At 43.1% G+C, this 16,810-nt stretch overlaps 1 long non-coding RNA gene across 1 annotated transcript; it reads left to right on the forward strand.

Moving 5' to 3' along the window:
* Window positions 1-12,599: 12,599 nt before the first annotated feature.
* On the forward strand, window positions 12,600-16,360 carry LOC310888774. The gene is made up of 3 exons (XR_014576153.1): window positions 12,600-12,652; window positions 14,417-14,515; window positions 16,314-16,360. It is a non-coding gene; the product is annotated as an uncharacterized lncRNA (long non-coding RNA).
* Window positions 16,361-16,810: the final 450 nt, after the last annotated feature.

Below are 16,810 nucleotides of genomic sequence, written 5' to 3' on the forward strand. Positions count from 1 at the left end.
AGAAGGCAAATACTTTGGGATATCATCAGAGGAGGAGGTGGTCCGTGCTGAAGAAGCCCCACTGTACAACAAGCTACCGGAAAATGAGAAGAAATATGCCCTGTTCACTGATGGGTCCTGTCGTATTGTGGGAAAGCATCGGAGATGGAAGGCTGCTGTATGGAGTCCTACACGACGAGTTGCAGAAGCTGCTGAGGGAGAAGGTGAATCGAGTCAGTTTCCAGAAGTGAAAGCCATTCAGCTGGCTTTAAATATTGCTGAACGAGAAAAGTGGCCAGTTCTCTATCTCTATGCTGATTCATGGATGGTAGCAAATGCCCTGTGGGGGTGGTTACAGCAATGGAAGCAGAACAACTGGCAGCGCAGGGGCAAGCCCATCTGGGCTGCGGCATTGTGGCAAGATATTGCTGCCCGGGTAGAGAACCTGGTTGTAAAGGTACGCCATGTAGATGCTCATGTGCCCAAGAGTCAGGCTACTGAAGAACATCAAATCAACCAGCAGGTGGATCAGGCTGCTAAGATTGAAGTGGCTCAGGTGGACCTGGACTGGCAACATAAAGGTGAATTATTTATAGCCCGATGGGCCCATGACACCTCAGGCCATCAAGGTAGAGATGCAACCTACAGATGGGCTCGTGATCGAGGGGTGGACCTGACCATGGACACTATAGCACAGGTTATTCATGATTGTGAAACATGTGCTGCAATCAAGGAAGCCAAACGGTCAAAGCCTCTTTGGTATGGAGGACGATGGCTGAAATATAAATATGGAGAGGCCTGGCAGATTGATTACATCACACTCCCTCAAACCCGCAACGGCAAGCGCCACGTACTTACAATGGTGGAAGCAACCACCGGATGGCTGGAAACATATCCTGTGCCCCATGCCACCGCCCGGAACACTATCCTGGGCCTTGAAAAGCAAGTCCTATGGCGACATGGCGCCCCAGAGAGAATTGAGTCAGACAATGGGACTAATTTCGGAAACAACATTTCCGAAGCACTTGTTGGGTAATGCAAAAGAATGGGGAGGTCCGGTGTGTACCTCAGGGGGATTTAGTATTGGGTGAGAATAGCCCATGAGTTGAATTGTAGTATGTTAATTATTATATAATACTGTATGTCATCACTACCATGATTGCTATATACCATAGATGAAAATGGTGATTAATTAGAATGTATTGGAAAGAGTGTAACCTGAGCATGACATAAATGGTATGGAATAAGGGGTGGATATCTGTCCTGGTTTCAGTTAGGATAGAGTTAATTTTCCTCCTAGTAGCTGGTAGGGTGCTATGTTTTGGAATAGGATGAGAAAAGCGCTGATAACATGCTGATGTTTTAATTGTTGCAGAGCAGTGCTTACACCAAGCCAAGGACTTTTCGGCTTCTCGCTCTGTCCTACCAGCGGGCAGGCTAGGGGTGCAGCAGGAGCTGGGAGGGGACAGACCCAGGACAGCTGACCCAAACTGGCCAAAGGGGTATTCCATACCATCTGACGTCATGCTGAACAATATATAGGGGTGGCTGGCCGGGGTGGGGGGCCGGCTGCTCGGGGATAGGCTGGGCATCGGTCAGCGGGTGGTGAGCAATTGCATTGTGCATCACTTGTTTCGTACACATTATGATTATTAATACTATTATTTTTATTATTATTATTTTCCTGTCTTAATAAACTGTCTTTATCTCAACTCACAGGCTTCACTTTCCCGTTTCTCTCCCCCATCCCAGAGAGGGAGGGGGGAGGGTGAGCGAACGGCTGTGTGGTGTTTAGCTGCCGACCAGGTTAAACCACAACAAGAAGTTGCTTCAGGGACCACCCTCCCCTGCAGGATTACATGTGTTGTCTCCACCTATGAAGTAGAAAGGTAGGGTTTGACATCAAAGCTTATCTCTAGGCATGTTTTTGTACTAGATCATCTTCATGATGGCTGGGGGTTTGGCCTTCAGATCTCAGTTCATATAACAGTAGGAATGAAAAAAAAAAAAGTCAGTTTTAGTGAGGGAAACCAACAATTTAGATCTTTTCTGTAATGTAGAACTTTGCTGCCTAAACTGTTTTTTCTTTTCTGCCTTCATAAAAAAAATGAATCTGGATGCAATAAGAACAAGGTGTTCTAATTAAATAGATTTGTTTTCATCTCATAGTGTGAAAAACTAATTCAGTCTGATATACTGTAAGTTCTTGCACTATCTCTTTCCAGCTTCATGTAAAATTACCAGTTTTAAGTAGCATTTTATTTAAGAATATTTAAAAAGTGGTCTTGATTAAGGAATAACTTCATTAAGGTCCAAAGTGCTTCTTTCTTAGCATAAAGATTTCATTTCAGGGTAAAGAAGATGGGAGGGGGAGAGCAGAAGCTGTACTATCTATCAAAATATTTCCTCCCTGCATTATTGCCTTGCAAAGGTCCCCACCTTTACTAGTCATGAGAATTCATGGCCTGTGGCTAGAACACATTTTTTTGAAGTGAGGGTTAAAGTCAGGGCCAAAACAGATCTACTGCAATATGCTCACAAATAGAATATCCTGACCCAGACCTGTGCATAGTATTGTAATGGGTAAAGCCTTGTTTGTTCATTAAATATTGCTGATGGGAAGGTTTTCAACGGTTAACTGCTTATACCCCCCAATATCCTGTTGAAGGAAAAAACAAGTATAGGAATTTCCTGTTAAGTTAACAATTGCAGTAGAAACCAGCTCCAAATAAGGGCAAAATGGCATTCCTCCTTGCATGGGAACACAGATACCGCAGCAAAGTCACGACCCCAACGCAGAGGAAGACGACGATCTTCATCCCCACGACCACCAGAGGACTGACGAAGAACCCCCTAGCAACAGGCCTCGCAGTCGTAAGAAGACACCAGGATGTGCCACTAAACCCGGAACTACTAGGCTATAAATCGAGACTCTGGCGGGCTTAGGTGCGTGCCGTTGGCGGAGCAGGAGACTCCCCGGCCGCCCAGCGCTGTTTTACTTATCGCTGCTTGCTGAATTGCTCAAATAAATAGAAATTCGATCTACCTTACCCACGATGTGTCGGGAATGATTTCTACCAAAACTAATTTATAACAAATTGGTGCCGTGGCTCGGATAGTAGTAGCTTGGCTGGATCCCTCCCAGGGGAGGCGCGCCCCGCTGATTCTGCGGTCCCTGTCTGGAGGTCCTCAAGCCAACGCACCCCTACCGACGAACCTAAAGTTCCAGCGATAAGTAAATAAACAACCGGTAACCCCTTAATCTTTGTGCACGAAGCTCCGAACGAAGACTCAGGAGTGAGTAAGTATAGGCCGGTTATCCGTTCGTTTGGGGTTGGGAAGCCCAGAGTGTGCCTGTGTGAGACGTCCAATCGAGGACGAAGCGAGTGCAGACTCCCTGGGAGTGCGGTTCCCACCTCCTGCGAGGGACTGGGCCACGAACGGGAGGTGAAGACCGTGTGTGTGTGTGTGAAGGCACTCTGGAAGATGGGACAGAAGAGGAGCAAGTCTTCTGGTCCCATGGGTGGGTCGGAACCCAAGGCTAGGTTGCCCCCGATACCACCGGAGAGCCCGTTAGGGTTAATGATTAAACATTGGAAAGATTACCCCTCTAGGCGGGGTAAGGATAAAGTTAAGATGATACATTATTGTATGGAAGTCTGGGGTGGGAAGCAAATTAGGGGCTCACCCATTATATTGGCCCGTGTTTGGGTCCTTTGAGAAATGGATCTGTCAGGCTCTAAACCTTTATGTGAATTCAAAGGAGCCTTTCAGCCTAAGAGGAGAGTGAGTATGCACACTTATGGATAGGATCTGAGACCCGAGCCAACTTATACCCATTAAGAGAAAAAGGGGAGGGGGGAAAAAGAATGAACGGAATGAGGAAGAAGTCCCACTTTCACCCCCCCCCTTATATACCCCCTCCTCCCTCACCTCCAGCCCCCCCCCCCCCCGGCTCCGGGCTACCATAGTGACTCTGATTCGGCCACGGACACCCCTCGGGGAACTAGACGGGTAACTCGGAGCCAAACTAGAAATCGAGAGGGTGAGGGTAGACTATATCTCCTAAGAGAGGTTGCAATGGGAGGGCCCCAACCCGGTATGGGATACGTCTCCATCCCCCTAAATACGGGAGACGTCAGAGAATTCAAGAAGGAAATGGGAAACCTCTTAGAAGATCCTCTTGGAGTCTCTGAGCGAGTAGACCAATTTTTGGGGTCTAATGTTTACACCTGGGAAGAACTCCAGGCCATTTTAGGTATATTATTCACTGCGGAAGAAAGGAATATGATCCGGAGGGCTGGAATGCGAATCTGGGACCAGTAACACCAGCAGGGTCCTGTAGGAGATCTTAAATGGCCCCTACAGAGGCCTAACTGGAATAACCAAAATGAACAAGATAGGAGTCATATGCAGGATTTAAGGACTATTATTGTACAAGGTATAAGGGAGTCAGTCCCTAGAGGACAAAATATAAATAAGGCCTTTAGTGAACATCAAAAGAAGGATGAAACTCCCACAGAATGGCTGGAGAGATTAAGGAAGAACCTCCAGCTTTATTCAGGACTGGACCCCGGTACACCAGCGGGACAGGCCTTGTTAAAAATGCAATTTGTGGCAAAATCATGGGGGGATATCAGGCGGAAATTAGAAAAAATAGAGGATTGGCAGGATAGAGGGATGGATGAACTGCTGAGAGAAGCTCAGAAGGTATATGTACGAAGAGAAGAAGAGATTCATAAAAGGCAGGCCAGGATTCTAGTGGCAGCGGTCCGGGAAGGACAAAAAGGGCCCCCCCCCTCGCCCGAAGGGTGTTCCGCTACCACGAAAAAGACCTCTGAGGAGCCAGAGTGATCAGAGGGATCTAAGACAGATAGAACGTTTTTATTGCTAAAAGAAGGGACACATGGAAAAGTCCTTGGTAAAATTGAAGTTAGGTCCCCAGCATCAAGAAGTGGAGTTCCTTGTGGACTCTGGGGAAGAAAGATCGACTGTCCAAATGGTACCCCGGGGATGTCAACCTTCCTCGGAGAAATTACAGGTGATAGGAGCAAAAGGAGAGCCCTTTAGGGTCTCAGTAATAAAAGGGGTGGAAATAGAGACCCCAGGCCAAAGTTGCACAGGATCCTTTTTATTAGTACCAGAAGCTGAATATAACCTGTTGGGAAGAGACTTAATGGTTAAGCTAAAAATTAATTAGGAGGTGGAAAATAAAGGAATTGAGGTTAAATTATACGCCCTCACTGTAGAGGACGAGGCAAAAATAAACCCTGAGGTGTGGTATTCTCCCGAATCAGTAGGCCGTTTCGATATTAGTCCCTTTGAAGTCACTATCAGGAATCCCGAGACTCCTATCAGGGTAAAACAATACCCAATGTCTCAAGAAGGCAGGGAGGGGCTGCAACCAGTAATCAAGAGGCTACTACAACAGGGATTACTGGAGACTTGCATGTCACCTCATAACACTCCTATATTACCTATCAAGAAACCTGATGGCTCTTATCGGCTAGTCCAAGACTTGAGGGAGGTCAACAAAAGAACAATAACCAGATTTCCTGTAGTAGCTAACCCACATACTATGCTAAGCCAGCTGTCCCCAGCGCAGAAATGGTATAGTGTCATAGACCTAAAAGATGTGTTTTGGGCATGTCCTTTAAAAAGGGAATGCAGGGATTATTTCGCCTTCGAGTGGGAAGATCCTGCAACCCATCGGAAACAACAATTAAGATGGACGGTGCTTCCCCAAGGATTCACGGAATCACCAAATCTATTCGGTCAGGCATTAGAACAAGTATTAGAGAACTATGAACCAAATCCTGAAGTAACCTTAGTCCAATATGTGGATGATTTGTTGTTAGCAGGAGAGAGTCAGGAGGCAGTCAGGACAGAAAGTATCGAGCTACTAAACTTCTTGAGCTTAAAGGGACTAAAAGTATCAAAGTCAAAATTACAGTTTACGGAGGAAGAGGTGAAATATTTAGGACATTGGCTAAGTAAGGGTACTAAGAAACTAGACCCCGAACGAGTAAATGGGATTTTGTCACTACAAGCGCCAAAAAGCAAAAGACAATTTAGGCAGCTGCTGGGATTGTTAGGATATTGTCGGCAATGGATTGAAAATTATAGTAGCAAAGTGAAGTTTTTGTATCAGAAACTGGTTGGGGAAGGATTAATGAAATGGAGCCAAAGCGATGAGCAAAGCCTGATAGACTTAAAAATGGATTTAGTGAACGCTCCTGTGTTAAATTTACCTGATGTGAAGAGACCCTTTTATCTATTTATCAACATAAAGGAGGGGACAGCGTTCGGGATCTTAACTCAAGACTGGGCAGGGAAAAAGAAACCCGTGGGATATCTTTCTAAACTTTTGGACCTCGTGAGTAGGGGATGGCCCACCTGTCTCCAGGCAGTGGTCGCGGCTGCGCTCTTGGTGGAAGAAACGCATAAAATCACCTTTGGGGGCGAACTGAGGGTATTGTCACCTCACAATATAAGGGGGGATCCTGCAGCAAAGTGAGTAGTACAACGCACCCCCCCTCTAGAGATGGCCATACGCAGGATCAAACGAGGAGACCAGGTTCTGATAAAATCCTGGAAAGAGACCTCTTTAACTCCTCGTTGGGAAGGACCCTACCTTGTTCTACTTACCACAGACACAGCTGTCTGGACAGCCGAGAAAGGATGGACTCACGCTAGCCGAGTTAAAGGACCAATACCGGAGGAACGGTGGAGAGTGGTCAGCCGACCCGGAGACTTGAGGCTGACCATGCGAAAAGGGACTGAAGAGTGAATTCGTAATCGTATGATCGGTAACCCTCTCTAAGGAATAATAGGTTCACTGTAAACGAAACTGGGAAGTAGGGGAAGGGAAATTCTTTAATGTACCCAGACCCATACATCAGAAGGGTAACGCGCCTAAGGAGGAGTGAGTAACTGGGACTGGGAGTGGCTGGAACAGGGAAATCGGTACCTAGGCCCCTGAAGATTACCCTTGCTGCCGTGAAGAAAGCGAACCCCGCTGCTTGAGGCAACCAAGTAGGCGGGCGAGGCAGAGGGGTACAACAGTGGGGAGAGTTATTTGGTACCCACCCCTATTTGAGATGATGGAGTCCGGCCGAATAAACCGCCCTAGTACCCACCATAACTCGAAGCCGCCTCCCCAGAATTCTAAAAGGACGTTGCCCTTCTGGTGTATGTTGGCGCTACCTCTCCTATTGAATATCCCCTGTCCGGCTGGGGCCGACCAGGGATATTCGCACCAGCCCTTTAAGTGGAGTTTAATTAGGTGGGAGGACCAAGTTATCATTAACCAAGTAACTGCGGCGGGTGCACCAAGTTTTCTCACATCCCTTTGTCAACTGGCACCCACAAGCCTGTGTCTGAACCAAATAGATTTCTACCTCTGCCCCAGCTCGAACCCAGGAAGGGGCCCTGTGGAAATTGATGCAAGTAAGCTACCAGCTGTTAAATGCTACCAACCCTCACCTGACTGAGCGGTGCTGGCTCTGTTACGGGGTAAGGCTGCCCTTTTACGAAGCTGTGGGGGTCAATGAGAAGGCCCGACGGGTAAATGGATCCAATCCCTCACAATGTATGTGGGGGAAGAGGGTCAGGGCATAACGCTGACCCAAGTGACTGGGAAGGGGAGATGCGTGGGACAAGTCCCACCCGATAAAATGCACTTGTGTGCAAATCAAACTAACATCGGAAATATAAAGAAACTGGCGGAATGGTTATTACCAGGGAAGGATGCTAGGTGGATATGCTCAAAGATAGGAGTTACCCCTTGTTTATCCCTGGACTTGTTCAATGGGTCTGTAGAATTCTGTGTTCAAGTAATAATCATCCCAAAGATACTCTACCACCCAGAGAATTTTATGTATGACAATCAGATCAATCAAGAACACCATTTGACAAAACGGGAACCAATTTCCACACTGACAGTGGCTACCCTAATGGTTTTGGGGGGGGGGGGTGCAGGGGTAGGCACAGGAGTTGCTTCGCTAATCAAACAAGGAAGAGAGTTCACCTCTCTACGAACAGCTGTGGATGAAGATTTAGCCAGAATTGAGAAATCTATCAGTGCTTTAGAAAAATCTATAAGATCATTATCTGAAGGGGTATTACAGAATCGCAGAGGACTAGATTTATTGTACAACAAGGGGGATTGTGCGCCGCACTCAGGGAGGAATGCTGTGTATATGCTGATCATACTGGAATTGTGAGGGATACCATGACCAAACTTAGAGAAGGATTGGAAAGGAGAAAAAGAGAGCGGGAGGCCCAGCAAAGCTGGTACGAGTCCTGGTATAATCACTCGCTGTGGCTCACCACTCTGTTGTCAACAATACTCGGCCCACTGATTTTATTAACCCTAGCACTGACGTTTGGTCCTTGTATCCTTAACAAAGTCATAGCTATTGTTAAAGGTAGATTGGAGGCTGCTCATCTGATGCTTATGAGGACAAAGTACGAATCGATAAATGATAGACCCCTACTAGAGGAAACATTAATCCTGAGTCAATTAGAACTAAATAGATTTAATGAACAAAATGATACAGAGAAAAAGGGGGGGATTGTGATGGGTAAAGCCTTGTTTGTTCATTAAATATTGCTGATGGGAAGGTTTTCAACGGTTGACTGCTTATACCCCCAATATCCTGTTGAAGGAAAAAACAAGTATAGGAACTTCCTGTTAAGTTAACAATTGCAGTAGAAACCAGCTCCAAATAAGGGCAAAATGGCATTCCCCCTCGCATGAGAACACACATAGCAGCAGCAAAGTCACGACCCCAACGCAGAGGAAGATGACGATCTTCATCCCCACGACCACCAGAGGACTGATGAAGACCCCCTAGCAACAGGCCTCGCAGTCGTAAGAAGACACCAGGATGTGCCACTAAACCCGGAACTACTAGGCTATAAATCGAGACTCTGGCGGGCTTAGGTGCGCGCCTTTGGCGGAGCAGGAGACTCCCCGGCCACCCAGTGCTGTTTTACTCATCGCTGCTTGCTGAATTGCTCAAATAAATAGAAATTCGATCTACCTTACCCACGATGTGTCGGGAATGATTTCTACCAGAACTAATTTATAACAGACTGGTTTTTATTTTTCTCAGCCAAAGAATACTTCTGCATGTAACTACCACTAGGTTAGGTGCAGGGCTGTGTAAAAGTACCTGAGAAATTACTTAGGCAGTGCCATCAGTTATGACATAATAACTTTTAAAAAGCCTGAACTTCAAAAGTGCTGAGCTGTCCTCACTTTCTTTGAAGTTGATTTTCATTATGGCAACTAAAATCATTTCAAAATCAGTCCTCAACTACAGCACCAAGCAGTGAAGATGTAAGCAATAGACTATTTACAGTAACTAAATACTGATAAAGCAATCATGATAATTTCAAGTCTAGCTGATGAAGCTAATATTTTTTTTCTTTTTTTTTTAATTGTGTTTGGTTTTTTGGGCTGTTTGTTTTTACTTTTGAAAAAACCCAAAATTTAAAGATCAATTCATTAAAGCAACTGTGGGAGTGTGGCCATGGGGGTCGACAAGCCCCATGGCTGGTGATAACATCGGACTCTTAACGATGAGGCCATCGGGAATGTAAAGAGTTTAGAGGGAACAAAGAAGGGTGATTCAGGAGACACCTTGTTGTCTCGGGTTGCTTGTTCTCCAACCATTAAGGCATGGAAGTTGCTGGGGGTTTGCTGTTGCCGGGCAAAGTTGTTGACCAATGAATAGTTAGTGGAAAAGGACTGCTGTGGGGCGAATGGTATAAGAAGGGAGCCTGTCCTCGATAAGAATAATGAAGTTATGTCCTCAGTATGGGAGATGAAGTTAGGCCCTCAGTAAGAGAGCTGAAGTTATGTCATCAATAAAGAAGCAGCAGCTACTGATCCTAAAAGAACCCTGATGTCCATGTGGTCTTCACGGCACAAGCAACCTTTATTTTCTTGTAGGGTCTGAGCCACAGCTGGCATTTCCTTCAGTCTACTTGGCATGGCAAGTTCATGGTAAATTCATCACCTTATCACAGCAGTTCCTATGCTAGTGAGCATCTCTGGGGAAAAGGTGCTTAATAGTCCTCCTCTCCCTTTGCAGTGGAACATTTGGAAAGCACCATGAAGCGGCTGCACATGGACCATTGAGCAATAATATGTCACCTTTGCACAATAACACTGAGCACTACACAAGTGCAAGGGTAGTTGGAGCCAGGTTCTTCAGGCCCCTATGATTGTTCAGGCCTCAGGTGGTGGAAAAAATGAAGGTAATTTATTACTTCTCATTATTTTCTTTTTCCTGAAGGGACACTTTACTCCCACACACTGGTTTAAGGTACCTACTACTTCTGCCTGTCCAAAAGAGAAGTTAAAACTTATCACATGGTGCTATACAGGAATGAAATCCTGCAGCTGATGAAATGGACTGCAGATGAACAGGACTTGGAGCATGATGCTAATACCTGGCATGAATCATTAGCTCTGGAGAGTAGAACCACCGTGAGAGCTTCCATTGCATGCTAATAAGTCCTTTGGAGTCAGTAAAGTAGTTTGGCTACTACCAGTTTCCATTCCATGACCCACATTCATGGCAGGGTAGCATTGATGTCTCTGCCCATTGATTTCAGTAATGCTACTTTCCTGAGTAATTATTATCCAAACGGAATAAAATCTGCAGAATGCGGTCAGTGAATTGTGAATTTACTAAATGCTTTGCAGTAGAATTTTAATATAGCTAAGACAAATGATGCAACAAAGGTATGAGGCTGTAAATAGTTAGGATTCCCTTTAATGCACTGCAAAGTTAAGTAACATGGAGAACAACCTGATAACAGGCAGGATTTCAAATCCATTAAGTGTGTTTGAATATTGCATCCTAAATGTCCATCTCTATTACAGGATTTTATGTAAGAGTACAAATATATAAGGCTCAAAAAAAAAAAAAACAACAACAACAAAACCCACCACTCTCCACTGAGAGACTAGTAAAATGGAGGCTTACCGAGTTTCTCCTTTGACTTCTCTTTCTTCTTCCTTTTAATCTTTATTTGGCACTTTATTAAAAGTCAGAGCTCAGAATTTCAACACCACTTAATCACTTGGCATACATTAAATGTATATCTCTGTTGCATTGGTTTTCCCCCTACAATACTGTTCTGATTAAGTATCAGGCATTACTGTTCATTAACATTGGCTAAATTGGTTCTTTGAAAGCTGTCCCAATAAGGCATCCATCCTGACTTTAAAATATCTCAGTTAAGTGAAGAATATTGCATAACAACACCTGCTTTAAAAGGAAGCCATAGTAAATTTTTTGGGGGACAATGATTACTCACCATTCCAAACACAGGGAAATGGCACTGTTTCATTTCATAGAATCATAGAATATCCCGAGTTGGAAGGGACCCATAAGGATCATCAAGTCCAAGTCCTGGCACCGCACAGGTCTACGCAAAAGTTTAGACCATGTGACTAAGTGCACAGTCCAAACGCTTCTTAAATTCAGACAGGCTTGGTGCAGTGACTACTTCCCTGGGGAGCCTGTTCCAGTGTGCAACCACCCTCCTGGTGAAGAACCTCTTCTTGATGTCCAGCCTAAACTTCCCCTGCCCCAGCTTAACACCATTCCCGCGGGTCCTATCACTGGTGTTTACGGAGAAAATTTCTGTCATGAATGAGAACACTTTTCATGTCCAAGTTTCCAGATCCCTCAATGTTAATCAGCATCTTTTTTTTTTTTCTGTCTCTTCTGCTTCTCTGCCTTTTCCCTATCATGTCTCTAACTCAGATGTAGTCAATCCACCTTCTAAAATATTGCCAAGACTAGATGCTAAAAAACGACATGAAAACGAGTCATCTTTGAAACACCAAGTCACCCTAAACAGTTTTGTGAGCCCCAGAGCAAGCATACAGGAATGAATAGAACAGGCAGGCCACAGACAACAAGGTGTTTAATCTTGCTCACAGCACCTCTGCATGACTAAAGGCTAAACTTCAGGGAGGTGATTTGTACCATGTTGGTACAAATGGCTGGTGACTGAGCTGGACAAACTGGGAAGCTGTGTGAGACTGTGAGGTGTTTCAAAATCAATTAAATCTTTGAGTAATCCTTCAGAGATATTTGTTTGGTGGTGGCTGTAATTAATTGACACATACAAAGAATCCCATTTTCCCACAGCTCTGCAGAAGAAGTGCTGGAACCAGCTTTCCTTTCACCTAATTTTTGTTGCTTTGTCTACATGGCACTTCTGCCTCCTGTGAATTACAGAATTAATCACGTTAGTGATGTGAAGGCAGGGATGTCTGTAATCTTTGAGCCAAGATGGGTGCTTGACATAATGAGTCATACAGCGACACCATAGAACCCGTCAACCATGCTCATCTCCTGGGCTCTGAGAGCAGCCTGAGAGTTTGGGATATTTTCTGTAAACACGTGTGTCTTTATATTTTCCATGTGTTTCGCAAACCCGTATGATGGAAAGCTTTTCACACTTTTAGCTTGTAGACTTTTATTGAGTGTGGAGACTTTATAAATAGTCTTTCTCCTCCTTTTCTTTTAATGCTATTTAGATCTCATTTTAACAGAGTCTATAAACAAGCTACATTTGTTCTTTTTATTAGCTCAGGAAGACAGCTGTCTATCAAGTGTCCCTGTTTACACAGTCTTCTATGGTAAGCCATGCTTAGAGATCTTCTGTGGGTTATCAGTAGCTGTTATATAAATAACAGTGCATTGGATGAAATCTGTGATATTATTTCATGTTTTTCCCCTGCACCAAAATTCTTTTGTAGGCAGTGGTCCAGAACAAGATCCATTCACCTCTAAAATGTCTTCCGAGTCCTCTTTGAAGGCCCCATGTTAGATCCTGGCAGACAGTGCCCTAGGGTTACACAGATCATATTCTGGCAATCTGTAGAGGACTGCATTTCAGCCATAATGAATTAAGTGACTTCTTTCTTCAAAAAGCAGGAGACATTTGACAAAAAAGCTAAGAAACACAGTGCCGAAGAGGGAGGTCTGTGCTGTCAAGAGGTGTCAAACTGACAGAGCTGGAGACCTAAACCTTCTGTTCCCCAACAGGGAAAAACAGATTTCAAACCATGTCACACACTAAAAGCACTGGCAGTGGAAGCATTCATGTATGTTAGCCACGATATAGAGGCTCCAGCTGTAGAGATGCGAGGAGATTTTAGCTGCCATTCCAATTCCATCCTCAACTTTAGAAGTCTGGAGATTAGTTCCCTAGAACTTTGTCCAAATCTTTACAATTTATTTCTGCAATGCTCTCTAACCCAGAGCTCATTTGAATACGTTTTCAGTTCCAAAGCAGCTGAAGATTCACCTTCCCTCTGCACAAACATCCCCCAATTATACAAATGAAGGAAAGCTTTCAGCTCATGTTTAACTCCACCCTTTAGAAGTAGTAAATGCTCGAATTCTTATGGGCACAGTCCAAGTTAAGCACATGTTTAACTGATGTCCTGACTCAGTTGTTGCCCTGCTTGTGGGGGCTCAATGAAAAACAAAATCAAAAATCCTGATTGTAATCCTGACTTTGGGTCAGGATTTTCCTGCAATGTTTATAAATAAAGACTTGATGGCATTTAATTATTTAAGAAACAAACTGGTTGTGGAAATGTTTTAGAGATGTAAAGTCCTTGGACTTGTACAAGAGAGAAACTTGGCCCACTTTCCTGTGACTAATATATATAGTACAGAAGGAGAGAAGGGTAAAGTCATTTTCTTTCATAACAGGAACATACAATATTAAGGAAACTGAAAACTACATTTCTAAATTTTTTTCAATTTCAGAGTCCTTCTGCCTATGGAGAATCAGTACGCCAGAAGAGCATAGCCTTAAACATTAATATTACAGAATAAAATTCGTTTTTGATGGATTGATGGACATGTTTTCTTAAAGCCAAGAAATAATGAATACAAACTTTTTTTTCCTGATAGTCTCTTTCCCCTTTCCCTGCACAGAGGATGCAGAGAATAATAGGATACCACTTGCCTGTATATAGAAACATCCATTATTAGGCACCAAGAGGTTTCACTAGGATGTAGGTACTCACCCCCATATATCCATTTGTAACAGTAAGGGGAAATCAAAATACAGGAAAATGCTGTTTTTTGCTCTGCAGCCTCATAAACCCAGTCAATCAAGAAAAGGTTGGCTGATGTGATGTTGGCTAATAAATCCCAGAGGATTCTACTCTGCCCTAAATACACAGTCCCTAAGAATGCTGAGCTTAAAAGCAAATCCATGTACAGCCTAATTTCAACATGCAGTTTTACATCATGTCACACTTGCTTTTGTTTCTGAATCAGCAATAACTAGCAAGTGCTTCCCTAGTAATTCTGATCTTACATATGGACTGGGTTTGAAAAATAATCATTTAGATAGTGTCCTGACATGCTGAATTTCTTTGCAGGGAGTAAACACGGGCCTGTTTTTCTGGGGCATTTCCAAATTCCTGTGGCTCTGAGAGATACCTCCAAGACCGCTGGGGAAGTATTTAAGGTGAATTTCTGTGAGTATGTTTCGAAGTCAGATGACTTCTTATTTCCTTTTATACTTACCGAAGGGTAATTCTGATTCCACAAATTCCACCTTTTCCTTCCTGCTCTCTTTACCATTTATCAATGATATATGTGATACCTGGAGTCAAGTCCCAACATTCTTTGGAGTAAGAAAATGCCACCAGACCACAGTAAAAAGAGTTGGTCTCGAAGTTGCTTTTCCATTAAAAAAATATTTGTAGAGAGGGGCTTGGTTATGTGGAAAAACACTTCTGCTCTATTTTGGCTGAGCCAAATATGTGAAAGACATGATATTTACATGCTTGATCATATCCTGTTTTACTCTGCCATGACACAGTTTATGCAGAATTTAGAGAAAAGATTGGCCTTTCATTCAATGTCACATTGTTGCAGTCCACAGTTCAGCCTGATCAGATTTTAAAATTAAGAGTAGGGGAAAGTGTTGTCAGTCTGGCTCAGTGGAAAAATACGGACAATCCGTCTCAACTCCCTCCAGCATCTTTAATTTCATACAACCACTCTTGACAGCTGAAATCAGTGGAAGGAAAATGGAAGAAAAAGAATTCTTAAAGCAAAGGTTAAACTCTGTGTAAGTGTTTAGATAGAAATCAGAACTGTACAAGGTCCAGAGCAACTTTGCCATTCCTGAGATCCTTGGCAGTGTAACTAAGCATCTCCTGAGATTCATGCGCACAAGTTCAGAGCAGAATATTGTAGCAATTTATTTTAATTTATTATTATATTTTGAGTGCTGGTTGAGGGACTGCATTATTGCAGCAGACTTATAAAAAATTTTAACATTTTCTTGAATGAGGTTAAAGATATCACCCACATACCTGTTTGTGTTATGCTACTGCTGAAAAGCCCCAGGCCTTTGGCAAGCTCCAGTGTGCTGGCTTGTGCATACAGCAGAGAAGGAACTTACCCCTAAGCCCCAAAGAGCTTACAGCCTAAAGCTTCCTTAAGGAGCCTACAAGCTAAAAACTAATGCTACAGTATTACATGTTGATTTGCAATAATATCATAATATTTGCACATTCTAATATGACTTAGGGATATGTTATTGATTTTCTTTTCTAACCACACAGTGATTAACATTTCTACTAAGGTTCCCCCATCTTCCATATGTTGCATGGCAAGTCATTGTGCCTCTGCAGAACTTATCCTTTCTTACATCTTTTTTTTGGTTATTGCAGCCCCTACACTGTGCCAGGTGCTTCCCAAACAACAAAGCTTATGAAAGAGCTTTGAGATCTGTATAAAAGCTCATTATCATGATTTTTTTTTCTTTATATCAAACTATGCCTTTCAACTAGTGTAAATCAACAGAGTTAGCAACTTAAACCAAAGACTGGTCCTTTATTAAATATTTTTAAAGCTTTCTTTTCTCCCTGTCTTGAGTAGAGGGGAATAGAGGTTGAATGGTTGGTTGGTTAAAAATCCCCCCACCACCACCTTTTTTTTTTTAAAGAAGAAACAGATATCTTTGTAGATGAAAATATAATGCAACACACCTCTGGTCAAAGTCTTCTGACTTGGACAGCCTGAGAAAGGGGAAGTAGATTTAACTGAATGTCTCTGTAGATCTTTCTATTTCTACCTACTTTCACTTTGAAGTTCAGAAACTCAAAACTACTATGGCTCCTACTTTCTATGAGCTCCTTTCTTTTGTCCTCTGGTGCCATATATTTTGGCTAAATAAATTTATGAATCATTTTCACTTTTAATGTGTATTAGACCAAAAAGTTTATCTATTGTCAGCAGTTACTCATTTTCCATTCCTTTCAGCATCCATTTCCTGTGCCCTATAGGCCCATCACAAATGGAGATTCTCGTGACCTTGAAAATTTTCTGAAAAGTAAATAACTATCTTATTCTTTCTTACCTACAAACATATATGCACATCTTAGTCAAGAAGTTTTTTCAACCAAGTTCAGTCCCCCTGTGAGACAGTTAACTTGGATGGAGTTAAAGCAGTAGAGAAGTCTCTACTTTATAAACCTCAAGATCTCATTTATATCTATATGTTCTGTTATTTATTCATTTATTTACCTATTATTGAATTTCTAAGGATTTTAGCAGGCATATAAATATCTTACAAGTGGAAATGTTAATCTTATGTTTAAAGAAAAGGGCTGGAAATCATTTCATCTAGCTTTTGCAACCAGGATTTATTTTATGACCTTTAATAAATCATTTCTTGATGGCTCAGTTTCCCCATCTGTGAGACTGTGATTAATAATGACCCTTAATAACACTTATGTAGTTCAGAGCAGGATGGTGAA

This window comes from Anser anser (genome assembly GCF_964211835.1).
Source record: "Anser anser genome assembly, chromosome: W".
NCBI classification, from domain to species: domain Eukaryota; kingdom Metazoa; phylum Chordata; class Aves; order Anseriformes; family Anatidae; genus Anser; species Anser anser.